This window comes from Amborella trichopoda, chromosome 1 (assembly GCF_054954075.1).
Source record: "Amborella trichopoda isolate Santa Cruz 75 chromosome 1, AtrichopodaSantaCruz75HAP2 v2.0, whole genome shotgun sequence".
Taxonomy (NCBI): domain Eukaryota; kingdom Viridiplantae; phylum Streptophyta; class Magnoliopsida; order Amborellales; family Amborellaceae; genus Amborella; species Amborella trichopoda.
In genome coordinates, this window is record NC_142336.1 from 27,889,777 (window position 1) to 27,909,645 (window position 19,869).

At 44.7% G+C, this 19,869-nt stretch overlaps 1 long non-coding RNA gene across 1 annotated transcript; it reads left to right on the plus strand.

Moving 5' to 3' along the window:
• Positions 1-1,796: 1,796 nt before the first annotated feature.
• Positions 1,797-4,585, plus strand: LOC148783766 (uncharacterized). The gene is made up of 2 exons (XR_016044529.1): positions 1,797-3,783; positions 3,884-4,585. It is a non-coding gene; the product is annotated as an uncharacterized LOC148783766 (long non-coding RNA).
• Positions 4,586-19,869: the final 15,284 nt, after the last annotated feature.

The following is a 19,869-nucleotide window of genomic DNA, read 5'->3' on the forward strand; positions in this document are numbered from 1 at the left end:
CAAACAGCTATGAGAATACTGCCATTGGATCCGGCGCAGTTGAAAACTTTTAAGGGTCAAGTCTCGGCTTAAACAGGCGTTCCAGGACAAAGTTATGGGTGAAACATTAAAAATGGATAAGTCGCATGTTATTCCCATGCGGCCTCCCTTCACCAATCTTCATTAAAGGAAACTGATTTGTATAGTCACAAGCAGCAACTTTGAAGACTCGTATCTCACTCGTCTTGAGTCGGGTCATGCTTAAATTTTGTGAGCATGTTCGTCTCGTCAAGACGAGCGTATTGGTATATGGCATGACCTGTGGCGATGCCTGAGTAGGGAGAAAAACTAGAAAGAAATTGGCGATTCGTGAAGACAGTTGTAGAAAATTCAACAGCAACGCGCCTCGCTTGAGTGGCCAAATCATGACGTTCGCATACTGGATCAACGCTATACCAGTTCCATTGCATGAGTGAGATCCAAGGCTACATCTGGGCCGAACCTCGAGCGTGATGGACGGTCAGATTTTATACACGAAGGAGTCGAAGTTGCCGCAGATTCCGACCACCGGAATTTAAGATCCAGCAAAAACCCAAGATGGCAAAATATTTGTCCAAGTACGAAATCGAGATGCGTTTGTTGCAACGCGATTGTGACAACATGCTTAGTGCAATTCAGCTAAAAAAAAAAAAAAAAATCAAGAAACGAGCACACTATCGATCTGAAGTTTTCAAGATTCATGCAAATTTCGAGTCGCATAATCGTGGCATAAAAACGTGATCTATAGGTCGATGTTGGTACTAATTGATCGTCATGCCAAGCCCAATGAGAAAGTAATCATCTTTAGGTGAAACAAGCGTCAGAGCAACCCCGAATCTGCCATGGAAGATCACGTACGTTCTAGACAGTAGCTGAGACTATTTTGAAATTCCATGTATTGTTGAGCAGGGGTAAAACAATCATTTTGTACCTATTTTTAAATTTTATTTTATTTCAATTAAATTGTAATATTCAACAATTATGATAGATTTTGATTAATCCACCCATTTTAGGCAAAAGTCTATATATATCATGTGATATCATTGTACAAAGGACCCCTACTTTTGGCTTAATAAAATTGCCATCTTTGTTCATTGTGGATCACTTTTGTGGGGAGAGATGAAGGAGGGAGAAATTATTGGATCGGTACCCTTAGGCTTAAGATAATTCTTTCTCTTCTCTCTTTTTTTCTCTTCTCTCTTTCTCTCTCTTTATTTCTCTCTCCTCTCTCGTCTCTTTCCCACTTTTTTCTTTCCTCTTTCTCTATCTTCTCTCTTCTCTTTCTCTTTCTTTCTCTCTCCTCTCTCTTTTTCTCTCTCTTATCTTTCGTTCTCCCATCCGTGTTTCACTCTTTCTCTGTCTCTTCTTCTTCTTTTCCTTCCCTTAGTGTCTCGTATAACCACGACCCTCTTCTTCCCTCTTCTTTAGATCCCTAACGACCATGATTTTTTCCTCTCCCTCCTTGTGGTCCAGCATGATCACAATTTCGCTCTTTTCTTATTCTTTTACCCCATCATATTTACCTGCTCCTTGTGCACCCTCAGGTCCACTTCCTCTTTCTTTCTGTGGTAGTCCCTCATGTCTACCTCTCTTTCACTTCTTCTCTTGTGTACCTTCACATTGCCCCTATTGTGCAACCTCATGCCCCTTTTTTCTCTCTCACGCTCCCTAATTTTGCGCGACCACCATATCCCAAAACTTTTCTTCTCGTAGGCGTGTGTGAATTCCACAACCCATCGCCGTGCGTAAAAGAACCCCCATCACCAAGCGTGAACTTCACCCTAACGCCGTGCGTGAAACACCCACCTAAACCCCGATTGTGCAACCCACCTTACTGCCGCTTGTGCAACCAACCCTATTATCGCCTGTGACCAACTCTCCTGCACTCGGCTGCCATCACCTCCTTCCCATTCAGCTGCGCCTCAGCCCCCTCTATCTCGGACCAGCAGCAGCCAGTTTTCGCCATCTCTCTTAAAACTACACTCTCAACCACCTTTGCTTCTCCCTCAAAAGCCGTCATTAGCTGCGGCCAACCCTCCACCATCTTCTCTACCTCTCCTCTTCCAACCAGCAACCCATCATCTCCCTTTCTTCTCAGCTATCCTGCTCTCTCCCTGTTATCGTCTCACATCCTTTGCAATTCCCATTCCTCATTGTTGCTGCCTCCACTACCTTCATACCTCTGCTGAGCACGACCTCCATTGCCAAGCGCTCCCGACCGCGACTTTCACTGCCGAGCAACTCCACAGTCGTGTGCCTCTACTTCATCACAACCCACCACCAAGCGACTTTCTGCACCATCTTTCACTGTCACTGCTCTGCTCTCAATCATCTCACTACCACCAGCCATTGTTTTCTCTCTAATCCTCTGCTGTACACACAGTCGCTCCCCTGCTCTCAGCCACCTCCAACTCCTTTCATCACTAGAACCAGGTGGCGACTTGAGCCACCACCTCTCTTGCCCACCACCTGCAACTTTCTCACCTCCATTTCCTCCACCCTGCTGCATCCACCTCCATCTCCGCCACTCTGCTCCACCCATCTACAACCACTCGCCCACCTTTTCTTTGCTTCCTACGACCAAGCTCCAATCTTGCTAAGCCACCTCCGCCTCTTTCGCTCTCCAGCCCCTCTCGATTTCTTCCCCGTGCTCCTCTCTGCAAACCTCTGTTTTCTCTCTCTCTAAAAACCCACAAAACTAAACGTCCGCTTTTCTTTTTTGTTTTCGTCTCTTTCTTTTCGTTTTAAGTTTTCGTTGATTTCGTTCACCTCTCTTCACATCATCCAACCTCAAGTCCCCTTCTCTCTCTTAAGCAACCTTACCCTTTTCTTTAGTTAACTCTGTATACCCTCTCGTTCAAACAAAGCAATCCAACAAAAACTCTCTCTCTCTCTCTCTCTCTCTCTAAACTAAATTTATTCCTTTTTCTCTTATCCAATGTTATCCTCTTCTATTCGCGTAATACCCAAACAATCCAATAACGAGCCCTGCCCTTTTTCTTTATTCCTCATTTACCCTTCGCTTATTTCATGCTATTTGCTTTTATTCCACTCCCTCTTGTTGTTCCCTCACTTTATTTTATTTACCTCATTCATTTTAATTTATTTTCCCTTATTCTATTTTATTTTATTTCACTTATTTTATCCCACTATACCTTACTCTATTTTACTTATTTATTTTATTATCTCATCTTATTTTCATCCATTCATTTTATTTTATTTTACTCCATTTCATTTTATTTATTTTATTTCACTTCATTTTTTTTAATCCTAATTCCATTTTCTAATTTTATTTTAATTCATCTATTTCATTTTCATTTCATCTCATTCTCTATCAATGTTATTTCACCATCACTTTTATTTTCACTTTCGTCTCTTTTTGAAGACCTAGAGAGAATCGAGCTAGTCTTCACTTCCTGTGTTTGTTTGACCAGAGGGCAGGCTGAGACTTGAGCCTTCGTGCCAGTCTTATCATCGAGCAGTATTGCGGCCGTGCCGATCCGAGTTATCATGCCCGTCTTGCTGCCGCGTCTGACTAGCCGTCGTATCAGTTCTATCGTCGAGCACTGTTGCCGCTGTACCAGTCTGAGTTACTGTGCCCATCTTGCAACCATGTTAGACTAGCCATTGTGCCAGGCTGGTTGGTGTTGATTATGTCGTCGAGTAGTATTGCCGCCGTGTTGGTCTGAGTTACCGTGCCCGTCTTGCTATCACGCCAAGTCAATCACCGCACTAGTCTAGCCACTGTGCCAACCTAGTCACCTGGTCAAACTTCTTCTCTCATTTTCACTTGTTTTATCTCTTTATAGTAAGGCAGGGTCCTATGACTCACACCTCTGTATTTTTTATGTGTGTGTATTTGTAGAAAAGGAGAAACAGGTCAAGGGAAGCGATTCCAAACCGGCCGCAGGCCAGGGGGACATTCCAACGTGATATAAGAGGAGCTAGCTCGAGCGTGTCACAGACCCACGTGGGGTAAGTCTTGCCTCACACCTTAATCCTCTCTCACCAGTTGGTAGTCCTGCCCACGCATTCTTTACGTGGTTCTCGAGAGAGCAATCTCAAGTCCCGGATCATCTTGAACTTGGAACCACGCCACCAGGTCAATGAGACCCGGAGGGCAAGATCGAGGCACCTAACCACTTATGTTATTGGAATGGGCTGTTCGAGGATTATGTTAGTGGAGTAATGGGCAGTCTGATGGTTTGAAGTGACTGTCCGGCGCCCATGTTACTGAAGTAATGGGCGTTTCGGTGTTTTACAAGTGCGGCCCGACATTTGTTTGGATTAATGAGCGGTCCAGCGTTTGTGAGCTACGGTTTGGCAAAATTGTGTCTGGAATAAGCGCCTTGACAGTGTACAGTTCCGGTCCTGCAGAATGGATGGATCAGACAATATACTGCGGTCTGACATGTCCTTTTATTGGGATCCAAAAATGATTTGTTATGTACAAGAAGGTATGGGAAAGGTATTTTCGTCAAAAATAAATGAACTCTTTGTATTAGGGGGTATTTGCTATAAAACTTGATTTTGGTAAAAAATATGCTAATAAAAATTAAGGTGAGCATTAAGTGTTTAGAAAGTCTATTTTTGCGGGTTTATGCAATTTTCCCAAGTTTATATACAAGCTTTTCTCTTATGAAATCTTTCACATGGGATTGGTGGCAGGCACTCTCGCGCTCTATCTATTTCTCTTTCAAACCTTATAAAAGGTATCTTATGAGATATAAGTTAATCATTTATTCTATAAAATGAAATGATCTACAACATAAAATTTATTTATTTATTAGATTAATTATAGTGATTTTTATTTTTTATATAAAAAACTATAGTGCATATAATTAAGTTTATAATTATAAAAAAGGAATTAAATATAATAAATTTACAAAAATTAATATAACTTATAATTTATAGGACATTTTAGATTATGTAATGTTATTTTTCCTTATAGTGTTAAATTAGGTTTACTTTTTTTATAAATTAGATAATATTATGAGACATTTTAGATTTGTTCTTATTTGTATAGTCAAATAATTATAAAATATAAACCAACAATTTCAATTTCAGTATATATTATTATAGTTAGTTAGATTGTGATAATTTTAGATGAGTAAAACGAATTAACAAATGTTTGTTACTTCAATGTGATACTAATTTCATTTTATATAAGAAATTATTTTTTAATCTTATAATATGAAAGTATTTTCTAATATTTTTAAATAATTTTGATGTAATATTATAATATTATATATGCAGATATCCAGATAGGAAAACAACGTCTTAGCATTCACCTATTTTTATAAAGTTATAAAAGTACATAACACACCACTCCTAATTTCTTTTAGAAACTAAATTTATAGTGATTTTTTTAAAAAGCAAATTGAGATGAAACTTGCCGATTCGACCGATTCTCTTATCTAACACATCGATCCACAATCTAACAAGATTTTGGGATAAACAATCCCGGTCTCCGATCCCTTTTTTTAAATCTTGGATTTAAAAATAAAAATTTTAACCTGTATTAAAAAAACTATCAAAATATGCTTTATCTCTATTCTGTCATATCATACTAACCATGTCCGTTACAGCAGATATCATCGAATAATCTACAATATTGAAACTAACGGCTGCAGGTTCTAATGGTGATCTAACTGTGAAGCATGGTTTCAAAAATCGAACCAAACATGGTTTAAAAAATCAGACAAAAAGTCTCTGTCGGTTTCTGCATTTTGAAGTAGAACCTAAGGATTGGTCCAAATCTGACCCAAAATAGAGGGCCTTACTTCTTCTTCTTTTTTTTTTTTAACAAAACCAAAAGTTAGAAATTTGATTTCTCCCTCCTTTCTTCACCAAATCCTCTCAAATTTATCACCAATGGTTCATCTCTCGTTGATTTATGTTGAAGATCCGAATACTCGAAACCTTAATTTTATGGATCACCGAATATCACACATTCAATACCAAATATGTAAAATCGATAATTGAATAATAAGCTCAAGGATCTTGTGTAACAATTTAATAAAATAAATTAGAGATGGAAACATATTCATGAGAAAAAATTAGAGAGACAAACCACAACAGGAATTTAACGTGGTTCACCCCGTTAAGCTACATCCACGGGCAAGCCAGCAAGTATTCCACTATCAAAAGAGAAATTTACAAGGAGATACAATATTACCTCAAAAAGAAAAAATTGATGAAAAAAACATCACCAAGAATACCTTCTTATGATAATTCAAAATCACGATTTACCCGCTTCACTTCGGATGACCCAAGAACATATCCCAAAATGGGACCAGAAAATCCCTCTTCACCTCCTTTCCTTTCTCAACATAACCCAAGGAAGTCCTAGTCCCTTTTAGAGAGAGAGAGAGAGGAATTCAAAACAAGAAGAATTGTGTAACCCAAACTTACCGTTGGATGTGTCTCGAGCCTTTGCTAAATGTCATGGAAAAATCACTCGTGCCTTTCAAATAATGAAGCACCCATTTTGCACCTTTCCAATGAGCTTTTCTAGGAGTTTCCATAAAGCGACTCATGACACCAACCGAATATGCTATGTCCGGTCGAGTGCACACCATGGCAAACATTAGGCTTCCCACAACACTTGTGTATGACATCGTAGCCATATTCAATTTTTCATCCGCAGTCTTCGGACATTTCTTGGTGTTGGAAGATTATTTTCATCACCATGGGTCCCCGATGTGGAATAAAAGAGAAGCCAGTCAATAAAGGCTATCGAATAGTGGTAATTCTGACAGTCTCATAATAGCCCCAAAACTGATCAAGATCTTCATAAGGAATCTCGAAAGTCTCATGCCAAGTTTCGTCGCATTTCGACATGTCTAAGGCAATGCAGACTGAAAAATAGTTTTCGCAGAATCAGCCTCAAGCACCCTGAAACGGACCTCTATACTAGAACTATATTTTCGATGTGTTAAACTGTTGTGGGTCTACCGTCATTATATCCGACATGGTTGAAAACCTCACGGGGTCAAATTTCATCTTAAACGGACCTTCCAAGAAGAAGTTATTGGCAAACGAGTAAAACAAGAGGAGCCGCATGCTATTCCCGTGAGGCCACCTTGCAACTAAAAATCCATTAAAAGGATAGTCACGAACAATGATTTTTAAGGCTTATATCTCCCTTGTACGATATCGGATCGCACTTAAACTTCTTGGAGAGTGTTCGTCTCATTGAGACGAGCGTTTCGATATGTGGCATGCCCTGTGACGACGCCCGAGCACTGAGAAAAGCTAGAGAGAAGTTGTTGATCCGTGAATAAAGTTGTAGAAAAATCAGCAGCAACACTCCTCACTCGAGTGGCTGGATCATGACACTCGCAAACCCGATCGACGTAAACCAGTTGCACCGCGTGCCTAAGGCCCATGGCTATCACCGATCCGAACCTCATGCATGATGAAGCGTCGGATTTCTCACATCAAGTCGATGAAGTCACTGAAAATTTCGATGCCGGAATTCCAGATCCGATCAAAACTCGAATGTTGCAAAATTCTCATTCGGACATGAAATCGAGTTGCGTTTGTTACCACGCAATCATAGCGGCATGCTCAGTGTCATCCAGCAAAGAAATCACAGAAAAACATCAAGAAACAACCACACTATCAATATGAAGTTTGTAAGATTTATCTAAAATTCAAGTCACATGATCGTGGCCTAAAAACACGATCCATAGCTAAAAGTTGGTATTAAATCGATCGCCATACTGAGCCCTACAAGAAAATAATCATCATTCGATCAAACGGGCATCAGAACAACTCCAGATCATCCATGAAAGATCACACAAGTTCTAGAGTAGCAACAAGGACTGTTTTAGAATTCCACGAATTGTTAGGAAGGGGCAAATCTATCATTTTGCACCCTATTTTTCTATTTTATTTAATTCAATTAAATCTTAATTTTCAGCAATTAGGTTTAATTTTGATCATCCACCATGTTTGGGCAAAACTCTATATATACCACATACTACTATTGTACGAAGACCCTTTGCCAAAGAGAATTTTGTTCAACAAAATTTTCTCTTTTTCTTATTGTTGGGTTACGTTCTGAGAGAGAGAGAGAGGCTGGAGAGAGAAAATTTCGGATCGATACCCTTAGGCTCAAGGTAAATCTTTCTCTCCCTTCTCTTCCTTTCTTTCTTCTTCTTTCTCTTCTTCTCACTCTTCTTCTTCGTCTGTGTTTAAAGACATTTTTCAGCACCTCGGTCCCCCGGTCAATAAAGCTTGACAAATAGTAGAAATTTTAACAGTCTCAGAATAGCCCCAGAACTGGTCAAGATCTGCATAAAGACTTTCAAAATTCTCCTGCCAAGTTTCGTCGCATTTTAACATGTCTAAGGCAGCGCAGACTGAGAAACAATTTTAGCAGAAATAGCCTAAGCAGCCTAAAACAGACCCTGAAACTAGAGCTATATTTTTTGTGTCTCAATTTTCTATGGGACCATCGCCATTGGATCCTGCATGGCTGAAAACACTCAGGGGTCAAATTTCAACTTGAATAGATATTTTAGGAAGAAGTTATAGGTGAAAGAGTCAAACAGGAAGAGTCGCAGGCTATTCCCGTGCGACAACTAAACTCCATTAAAGGGACAGTCACGAATAGTGACTTACGAGATCAAATTGTGCTCAAACTTGATTTAAAATGTTCGTCTCGTTGAGATGACCATTTCGATATGTTGCACGGCCCGCGACGACGCCCGAGCACGAAGGAAAGCTATAAATAAGTTGTTGATTCGTGAAGAAAGTGTAGAAAAATCAACAGCATCGTGCCTCGCTCGAGCTGTCAAATCACGTCGTTCAAGAGCTCGATCGATGTGAAACTGATCCCATTGATTGCATAAGGTTTAGGGCTCTCTCTAGTCCGAACCCTGTATACGATGAACGGTCGGATTCCGTACACGAAGCCGACGAAGTAAATGCAAATTCCGTCACCGGAATTCCAGATTCCAGCCAAAACTTCAAAGTTGCAAAATCTTCGTCCAGGCACGAAATCGAGCTGCGTTTGTTTCACCGCGATCGTGATGCCCTGTTCAGTGTGTTCCAGTGAAGAAATCACAGAAAAACATCAAGGAGCAAGCACACAATCGATCCAAAGTTTCAAGATTCATTCAAATTTCAACTTACATGATCGTGCCCTAAAAACATGATCCATGACTTGAAATTGGTATCAAATCGATCGCCATACCGAGCCCTACAAGAAAACAATCATCTTTTAATCAAACAGGTATAAGAACAAACCCGGATCATCCATGAAAAATCATACACATTCTAGGTCATCACAGGGACTGTCTTGAAATTCCACAACTTAGTAGAAAGGGGCAAATCTATCATTTTGCACCCTATTTTCTATTTTTTAATTCACTTAAATCTTAATTTCTAGCAATTAGATTTAATTTTGATCACCCACCCATGTTTGGACACAATTCTATATGTACCACGTACCATCATTGTACGCAAAAAGGCTTGAACCCCTAAAAAAAGAGAGTTTTTACTTAATAAAGTTTCTCTTTCTTCTCCTTGTTGGGTCACATTTGGAGAGAGAGATTAAGGAGAGAGAAACGTTTGGACCAGTACCCTTAGGCTCAAGGTAAATTTTCTCTCTCATCTTTTCTTTTCTTCTTCTTCTTCATCTGAGCCTCCCTCAGAGGCCACGCACGACAGTGGGAGTGCCGTGCATGCCTCTTTCTTTCCTTTTTCTTTTTCTTGTAATTCCACTGGTCACACATAGCAATGACAGTGTCATGCGCAAGCTCCTTTTCCTCTTCTGTTTGTGCATCTCCATCTCTCGGTGAGATTTGCAGACGGCGCTGCTCATCGCTGTCCGCAGGTGTGCCCTCGACATCCCAGCGAGGAACGTGGGAAGCGAAGCTTATTGCCATCCATGGGGTTTCACCCTGCCGCTTAACTATTGCACGTGGCAATGTCCATCGCCATCCGCGAAGGGTCGCGATAATACTCATCGCCATCCACGAGCTTCTCTTTTGCGCCCACTATCGCCGTGTGCAGGCTTGTTCCGTTCACTAGGTGCCCATCATCGTGCGGAGGCTCCTTCCACGCCTCTCTGTGTCTATCACCGTGCGCAAGCTTCCCTTGTGCCCCACACTTATTAATGTGCACCTTGCCAGAAGCTATCGCCATCTGCAAGAGACGTGTGGCCTTCATGTTTTGCCAACAGCAATGCTTCTTACTGTCAGCGAGTTTCTCTTGTGTCCCACGTCTAGCACCATGTGCTTCACGGGGAGTTATCGCCATGAGCCTCACCAAAAGCCATCACCGCCCAAGAGGGAGGCGGTGTCTTCTCGTGATGTCGTCTGGATTCTTCCTCCCTCCACTGTCTCTCTCTTTCTCTCTCTTTCCTTTTCTTCTCTTCTTTCTTTTCTCTTCTCACTTGATTGAGAGTAGACTTGGCCTAGCACTGCCATAGCGGTCTGATTGTCAAGCAGTATTGCCGTCGCGCTGGTCTTGAGTACCATGTCCGTCTTGCTTCCACATCAAAAGTGGACAGTCTTATCGGCCTCGGTTTCGGGTAGTATTGCCGTCGCGTTGGTCCCAAGTACCATGCCTATCGTGCTACCACTCCGAGTCGGTAACTTTCCAGCTGTCACGCTAGTCTCGCCTCTTCATCAAGTTCTCTTCTCTTTTCTATCTTTATTTGAAATTTTCACTTCATCACTCTAACTTCTCACATTCTTAGTCATGCAAATGTGTGTTGCCCTAAGACAAGGGTGGGCATTTCGGCCTACTTCTCTTGCAAATTAACCATAGTAGTGTTGTGCAGAAAACAAGGTGATCAGGTCAAGGGAGGCGATTCCAAACCAGCTAAAGCAACTAGGGGGCTTTCTTCGTGATATAAGAGGGAGTCCACATGAGCCAGCTCAAGTAAGTCTCGAACCCACTTTAAATTCCTCTCTCATTGGTTGGTATACCTGCCCTTGCTCTTCAGCAAGGTTCCTGAGAGGGTTCACTAGAAACCCGATATACATGTCGCCAAATCATCTAGATCCGAAGGACAAGATCGATGCACCTAACCAGCTTGGCGACTCCACTAAGGACTTATTACCCGTTCGTCGGTTCGCTCTTGTTTGATCAATATCATCTTTTACTTTCTGCACTACTTTCTATGGCACCTGGGTTATTCAACCCGTGCATCCGAGTCGAGGAATTTCTTATCCCCGCACTTGCAGCTGTCCCAGGGAAGCAAACCGCTCAAGCCTCATTCCCTACACTCGTCTTGAGTCGGGACTCACAGTCCGACTCTTAGGTTCTTTCCAGGGTTGGTGCGAGAAGGGACTTAAAGGTCCTTGACTCCCTGCTTCCTCGCCTTGGTGGACCCTCCATCAAGCCCCCTTGCATTGGTAGCACATCTGCTACCGCACACAGTACACACTCTGCTACTGACAAGTCCCTTGCCATTCATATTGCTGGGGTACGTCGGAAGGCTGCCCTATCCACTCTCGCAAAAGGCAATCAAATTGATCGCTTATGAGGGTTGCCGCAAGGCTACCCCTCAAACTCCTTCACTACCCCGAACCTCTACACCTGGAGGCTCGGCACACGGGGGTAGAAATCCTGGAGTCTCCATCCCACGCACACACCTAAGAGCTCGTGGTCCAACCACTCGAGCCACACCTCGGGGCAACCTTCATGCTGCCTTAAACTCGTGTTCAAGGCTAGGCCTTCTCGGGCCAAACCTTGCGTGCGCTATGCATCCCACAGCTCGGGGCAACGTCAGTTCATCATCAGCTCGAGCACATGAGGGTCGACCACTTTGTCCTCCCTCTCACCACACATAGCTTCACCTTGTGAGAAATGGGCTTCTACCCGGTCCCTCACAGACACAAGCTCGTGGGTCTCGACCTCCTAAGGTCGAACCAGTTGAGCAAACCCGGGCTGACTCGGACAACCAACCCTAAAGGTGCGCACGCACCGACTTTGCAGGTTCTGTCCCGACCCTGACTCAGGTAGAGTCATGAACCAACTCCTTCTTTTATCACTCCTCTCTCCAGGCAAGCACCTCGAGAGCTGGTACTCAAAGGTCTTCCCTAAGAGTACCATCTTGAGCCAGCATCAGATCAGCCGTGCACCTGGGCGCCGTAAAGGAATTTGGGGTAACAACTTGATGTCAGATAGGAGCCCTCGGTCCTTGGACCCCATTCTTTGCTTCAGCTAATAGACATGGCCCTCGTCTGCTCAAGAAAAGCGGGGCAGTTAAAGCCTCAGGCTCGGTTCTGGAGTGGGGTCCATAGCTGCCTCAGTCGCAAGCAGAAGAAAGGTCTACAGATTTTGACCAAAAGAAGCCCCCAAGGCAGTTGAGGTTACCACCTTTGGTGATCTCCTGCCTCATAATCCTTTCTTCCCTCTGTGGATCTCAGAGGCCAGGGAAATCCAAGAGTATTGCTCGGTGATCACTGCTCAGAAGCCACGGTCCCAAGACTGTCAAGTATCGGTCCTCACAAGGTCGGCATACAAGGCTCGAGTCCAGTTGGGGCATGCTAAGCCCCTGCAGACTGACTTACCACGCATGACTTGCCAACCCTAGCCGTTCATTACTCCACCTAGCTCTGACCTTCTAGAAGAAACAATTAGTGTCATGGTGATTAACGAGCCGGATGACACTTAAGAAGAGCAGATGAACAGGTTCGAGGTAATGATGCAATCCATCCTCGAAAAGATGGAACGTCTAGAAGCCTCCATGTCCCCTTCTTCTCACCATGAGACCGATTCCCTGTCTGACGAAGACACAGTTCCCAGGCAAGCTCCCCCACTGTTCTCCCAAGATAGCTCTCCTTCTCGTGGGGTTTCCTAGACCGACATAGATGCCATGATGGCCCATAGCCTCAAGAACAAGGTCCTAGGCATGCAAGAGGCACCGCTCTACCAGAAGCCGTACCCCTCGTATATCTACCAAGTGTCATTTCACTCGAACTACTAAAAGGTGAAGCTCCCCCTGTTCAATGGTACTACGTCCCCGTACCAACATACTGCTCACTTTCAAGCGGCTTGTTGAGAGACCGCAACTGACTGGCGACTGCTCCTCCGTTAGTTCGTCGAGACCCTCAAAGGGCCAACCTTCTAGTGGTATGCTCAGCTGCCTCCAAACTCGGTGCACATCTGGTAGGAAATGGAGCAGTTGTTTTACCAATTCTTATACAAAGTCCAAAGGAACATGAAAACCATCGAGCTCCTCACTTTGACATAAGATCCTGGGGAGTCAGTTGACAAGTTCATCGCTAGATGGAGAGAGCTGGCAACTTTTCATACTACTCCCATGACTGAAAAAGAAGTTGTCCAGACCTGCATACGGAACATGCTTCTCGAGATCGCCCTGCATGTCAAGGCCTCCAATCCACCCTCCATGTCAGAGCTCATCTGTAAAGCAGTTCGTATCGGGTGTCTGTCCAAGAACCATGGCAGATCTTGTCAGCAACCCTATGGTTCGAACTCCCGCTCCAACAATCGGAACGACCAGCAAAAAGCAGTGATCAGTGCGGTCGTCACTGTGACTGACACTAACAAAGCTGCCCCTCAAACCCTGGACCTCTCTAAGACACAAATGCCTCAGGCCGGGGGCAAGCAACAATCCTACAACAAGGTCCAGCCTCCCAAAAACATAAAGCGAAGTGACTTCTGGACCCATCACCAGAATAAGGTGTATCCCTTCGATAATGAGTGGACTCTTACACTGCTTCGACTACTACTGGAGCAAAACATGATCCAGCTGCTGGAGGTCAGCACTCTAGAACAAGCTGGACAGAAGACACACAAGAGGTATTGCACCTACCATAGGAAAGTAGGCCACCCAACTCAGGAGTGCTATAAGCTCAACGAACTATCGAAACCCTTATTAACAAGGGTTAGATAAACCTCGAAGAGTTAAAGAAAGCGTTCAGGACAACTAAGGCTTCTCACATAGTGACAATACAAGAAGATGATGGGGCACCCGCCATCCTCCGTGCACTATTTTCCATAATGCTCGAAGAGGGACACATCACGCCAAAGCCGACAAGGTAGCCCAAGTTCCTGCCCACAGGAATTGAGAAACTCTGATGCTCGTATCACCTAATACGAGGCCATGATGTGAGTGAATGCACTGGCTTCCATGAACTCTTGGCAAAGAAGATGCAACAATGCCAGGAAGCTCATGGTAACCCAGAATGACGCCCTCAAGTCCCTTTTCCACCAGCGCAAGAAGAACTCCCGACACAAGCCCTAGGTAGCGCTGAGCTAGACCCTCTGCAGGCCCTCTTCAAGGTGATGCTCCAACAGGGTCTTGTCACTCCCAAGCCCACCAGGCAGCCTAAACGCCTTGCCTAGGGTACAGAAAACCTCTGGTGCCCATATCACCAAGTATGGGGCCACGAGCTGAAGGAATGCTCTAGGTTCGAAGTTATGGTCGTTCAAAAGGTGCAGGAAGGCCACATTATTTGTGCCATTCTCCCAGAGCGCTTGCAAGCCGTCACTCCCGTCCAAGAGGAAGCCCCACTACAAGTCCTCTATGAGCATATGCTGGACTCTTCAGAGCCCTCGACCTCTCAACCCTGGGAAGTCTACCATGTGCGAAGTAGGCTCAAATCCCTGAAGCGTGAGGCAGTCCACCAAACTAGGACTACTCATTAGTCCGATAGGGTGAACCAAACCCCTCCTCAAAGATCCAAAAGGAGACGGGCACCCAGGTCTGCTCTCCAAAGGAATTGTCTCCCTCAATCACCAGTCGAGGAAGAGTTTCTCAGGCCCCTTCCTCCACTGCCAACCTTACAAGACTTCATCTCAGGCGCAGCTCGCCTTATTCTGTCATCTAATCAGACGGACGTCCCTGAGTCATCAACAGCTCGGGAGTCGTCCAATATGAGTGACGACGCTAAAAGCACCCCACAACGGTTAAAACTGGGGCAAGACCTAAAATACCCCCTGCATATGTCCAATTCTAGTGATGACATAAAAAGCTGCCCGAAACATTCTAACTCTTTTTCTACTCCTTCCTCTTCTATTTCTTCCACAGGTGCAGCTCGACAGTGCCCAGACTTCGACACTCTAAACGGAGAGCTCAGAGGCACCAGCCTCAGCAGGTTGCAACAAAAGAGCCTAAGAAAGATGCTGGCCTAGACAACTGGATTCTTGACAGTCACGGACGCCCTGTCAACCCAAGCCAAGACCAAGCTACCCTCAAGCTCCTCTTTCAAAGAGGCCTCCCACATGGTGCAGATCTTGGAAGTATCATCCAGCACATGGCAAATGAACCTAAGATCGGGGAAGAAGCTACAACCCACACCTCAAAAGCTCAAGGTCCTTAAGTTTCCTGATCCATCACCTTTGCCTAATCCTCAACCTCAAACCTCTACATCCCTAATACAAATACCTATTGCCTTCCCATCAACCCAAACCGCCCCGGCTGAACAACAAAGTCAGCCAGTGTCACAAACCAAAACTCAACTAAAACCTGTTCCTAAGACTACCCTACCACCTACACCAGTGACGGAATCAAGAATGCAGAAACCTAAAGAGGATAAAGTGAAATATGACGTAATTGGGCACTTGAGAAAGCTTTCAGCCCTTCTAAGTATCTATGATGCCCTTCTGCTGTCTAGAGACTATTGTATGGCCCTGGTACAAGCTCTTTCTAACCCAGAGGTATACGAGATTGAAGTGGAGCCTATTGAGGTTGGCAATCTCCTTTTCCGAAGACGACCTTCAGTTGGGAGGAAAATTCCACAATCGACCCCTCTTTGTGAATGGTGAACTACATGCCTGCCTATCAACCGGATCATGCTTGATGGAGGGTCAGTAGTCAACCTGATCCCAAGAAGGATCCTCAGCCCATTGGGATTAGGATCTGACGACCTCACTCCTATCTACATCAGTGTGTAAGGATTCAACCAATCAGGAGAAAGGCTAGCTGGGATAGTTCGTCTTCGTCTCAAGATCGGTGACCTCAACGATTATGCTCATTTTCATGTGATCGACATCGATACATCTTACATTGTCCTCCTCGGTCGCCCTTGGCTTCATGATCAGGGGGTGGTGCCTTCCACCCTATGCTTCATGTACAGTCGAGATGGGAGACAACACACAGTCTATGCTGACAAAAGACCGTTCCCTGCAGCCGAAACTCATTATGATGGCGTTAAGTATTATTTCACAGACCTTCCAGCACCAGAAAAGTCAAAGGACAATGATTGGAAGCCTATGAGAGAGACATGACCCTCGTCTCACGATGTCACTGAAGATCTGGGACAAATGATTATAGATATGTTCAAAGAGGAGGAAAGGTAAGGCAAAACCCTCCCTTTGACTCGTATCTGCCCAAGTATACCTTGTTACCTCTCTGAGGTCATGGTGCCTATCTCCCAATGTCAAAGCTTCCCCCTCTACCTCTACTTCTAATCTGCCAAAATAAAATAAGGACCTAGAAGCAACTCCAGAGACTGACCCTTGGAGGTAGACCTTTCAGCACCGAGGTTTATCTATACGTCGGACCAGTAAAAGGTCTTGCATATCTCCATTACTCTTTTAAAAGTAGAATTGGCACACTAACCACCGTGGAGGGTACTCTAAATTCTACCCTCCTGGAACCAGGGGATCACCAGCAGCCAAGAGAAGGTCTTTTATCTCTCAGAGGCTCCCGAAGAGGAACAGGTGGGCAAGAGTCAGTCCTCCGGCTCTCAAGAATAAGACCCCATGGCACAGCTGAGAAGCGAGGTTCGTAGCCTCCAGAATAAGTTGGAGGTTATGTGTGTGGCTTCAAAACACTTGAAGGAGTATGTCCCTGAGACTAAGACTTATGATGAGCTTAAAAGCAATGCACCTCGAATCGAAGCTAAGGCTCCCTGAGATTGGAGTATTTACAGTGAATAGGCTCACTAAATCATGAGAACCATGAATTATGAACCCCTGTCCAATCAAACACTAAGAGGTGAGGAAGCAGCTGCACCCCCATTCGAGGTCATTGAAGCCACAACAAGCTATAATAAGGCAAATCAAGGGGTGGGATATTCTCTTTAGCCTCACACTAACAAGGGGCGAAAGTAGTAAAGCAGAAATAGAAGGAAGAATAAAAGAGTCGCACAACACCCTAAGCAAAAGAGTGACATTTCATTCATAAGTCCAAAAATTCATACAATTGTCAGCATTATCAATACCAAGAATTTGTTTACAAAGAGTTATAAACGAGAATGTTCACTCACGCCTCAAGACTGAGCCTATAATCGTCGTGTTGTGTCCACTTGATGCCGTCCTTCATAGCTGCTACTTGGAGGAGGGAAAACTTTCTAACCAAAGGGGGGTATTCTCCACGTACTAGCTGAGGTGAAAACAGGTCTCTTCCTACCTCATGGGCTGTAGCAAGTAAGCCTTCCAAATCATTGATGTTACGCTCAAGAATCGCCATGTCATCTTCATTTTCAAAACATACGATTTCTTTAGATATCAATGGAACCTCTGGAGGAAAGCTCTCAAAATTCGAGTGAACGAATTGTCGCATGAGAAAGTTGGTTTTAAGGTTACCCAGGTGCACCGCCGTAACATGTGCAACAGTCAAGGACCCAGGGAAGAATCTAAGTAAAGGCCTGACAGAGGGATATTTCCGAATAGAAGCTGATTCTTCTAAATCCAGAACTGCCCTAGCTAGTTGAGCCACTTCAGTCACCTTCTTTTTTAACAAGTCTGCATGAGGGATGTCACAGTCTATCAGGTTGTCCATCAACCTCTTCATCCAATGCGGGAAAGCGATCAACTCAAAGAAAGAAGCTTGGCTGAAAAGCTGATAAGTGGCTATGAGAAGGTCACACCCATTGTCTTTGGAGACATTAGGGCAACTGAGCCTAGTAACCTGTACAAGGAAAGGCATCTTGGCTTGTGACATGACAAAGCAAGTACGAGTGCGCCAAATGAGAGGATGAACAACTTGCCCCGAGGAAGAGGTGACTGCAAAAGCTACACCTATGATAAGTTACCTTCGAGCAGGAAACATAAGTCCCTCTCTCAAGGTTGCAAGAGAAATCACCCCGTTGCCCATTACCATTAGGTCGCAAAAAGGCATCAGCTCATCCTCACCCCTAGAAACAACAGGTTGAGATGAAGGATGTGGTTCGTTCCCAGCAATGGGAGGCTCTTCGTCCTCAATGACAATAAGGTCCTTTTTTGAAGAGCCTGCATTCTGGGAACTTTCGAAGCCATGGCCGACTGTTGGGAAGACATCTAACTGAGAGGCTTCTACCGACCACTGGCTCTGCCCAAATAAAAACTTGAAAGAAAAATTATCGTCGTCTCGCGACCAGGAGGAATATCGCTGTCTCGCAACCAAGGGGTTATCGTCGTCTGCTAAAGTAAAGCACTTAATGTTGCTGCGCTCCAGCTGTTCGCAGGCATCGCCGGTGAAATCTGGGCACGCCGCCTGACAATAGCGACGTGGCATGTCGCCGTGCATTCGGAAAAGAGACCATTCGCCATCTCACAACCCTTCGCCTTCCCGACAGTTACAGGCCTGTGACGCCTCAAGTTCTCACCTGCGCTTCCTCTTCTCGCCGGGAACTCACTCCTTTTCACCAAAAAACTCTTCCCCGCCTTCTGCTCGTTACCAGAGTTGGCAAAAAACAACCAGAAGCCCCAAAAAGCTTCCCTAGACCTTACCAATTTCCCTGCTCCCTGTTTTCGCACTTCAACAGTTCACCACAAACTCACTGAAATCTCACTGAGTTTTTTGGTGAATCCACTGCTACTTCTCCTTCTTCTTCTGACAACCAGAGGACCGTCAGCTCCCTTGACTTCTCTGCAACCTCCCCTTTAGCCATGGGACTATCAGGAAAGATCCACAACTCAGGCAAAACTCCACTGCAATTCTTATAGCTTCACTGGAAAGGTCTCGGTGAGCCCTTGAGAAGCCCCTCTTTCCTGCCTAGGAAAGCCTTGACACCTTTCAAAAACGCCCTCAAGCACACTACAAAGGCCCACGACCTGTTGATGCTCACCAGAAAAGCTCCCGAAGGCTTGTTTGTTGGGAAACTCTTGAAGAAAGCTCTAGCTCTCTTTCTCTCTCACTCTAAAACTCTCTTCGATTGTTTTACCCTTCTGTAAAACAGTAAAATGAGGTTTTCCCCCTTTTATATTCAGTAGTGCCACAAACTGCCCCTCACAAGTTTGAAATGACGCTCCAGTCCCCAGCTTCTGATGGTAATAAGATCAGGCCAGAGCAGGCCAAGCCCGAGACCCGAAAGGGTTATCATCGTGAGTTGTGTAAGAGGCTATCTCCGTGCACTTCACCCAGAGGTAATCGCCATGTGCTGCGTAAGATGTTATCGTCGTGCGCCTTCGTCAAGGGCCATCGTCATGTGCCTTCGCAAAGAGCCATAATGTCGTGCGCTTAACCAAGTGGCTAACGCCGCGTGCCCTTCATCAAGAGGCTAACACCATGGGCACCATCCAGAACTTAGCACCGTGCGCATGCCATGGCACTCCCATCTGGACCTTCGTTCTGCATCCCCAGGAAGTTCATTCCCTGCACCCCAGCCTCACTCCTCTGGAAGTCAAGTCTCTAATTATGACTTTATTCGCCTGGAGTCACATTATCCTCATAACATGGTCCATGCTACATGACCTTAAACTGTGAAATCGTGGTTCGTGCTGCATGACCTTAAAACTGCACAACCGTGGTCCATGCTGCATGGCCTTGAAACTACACAGCTGTGGTCCATGCTGCATGACCTTAAACTGCACAGCCGTGGTCCGTGCTGCATGACCTTAAACTGCACAATCATGGTCTTTGCTGCATGATCTCAAACTGCACAGCCATGGTCCGTGCTGCATGACCTTAAACTACACAGCCGTGGTCCGTGCTGC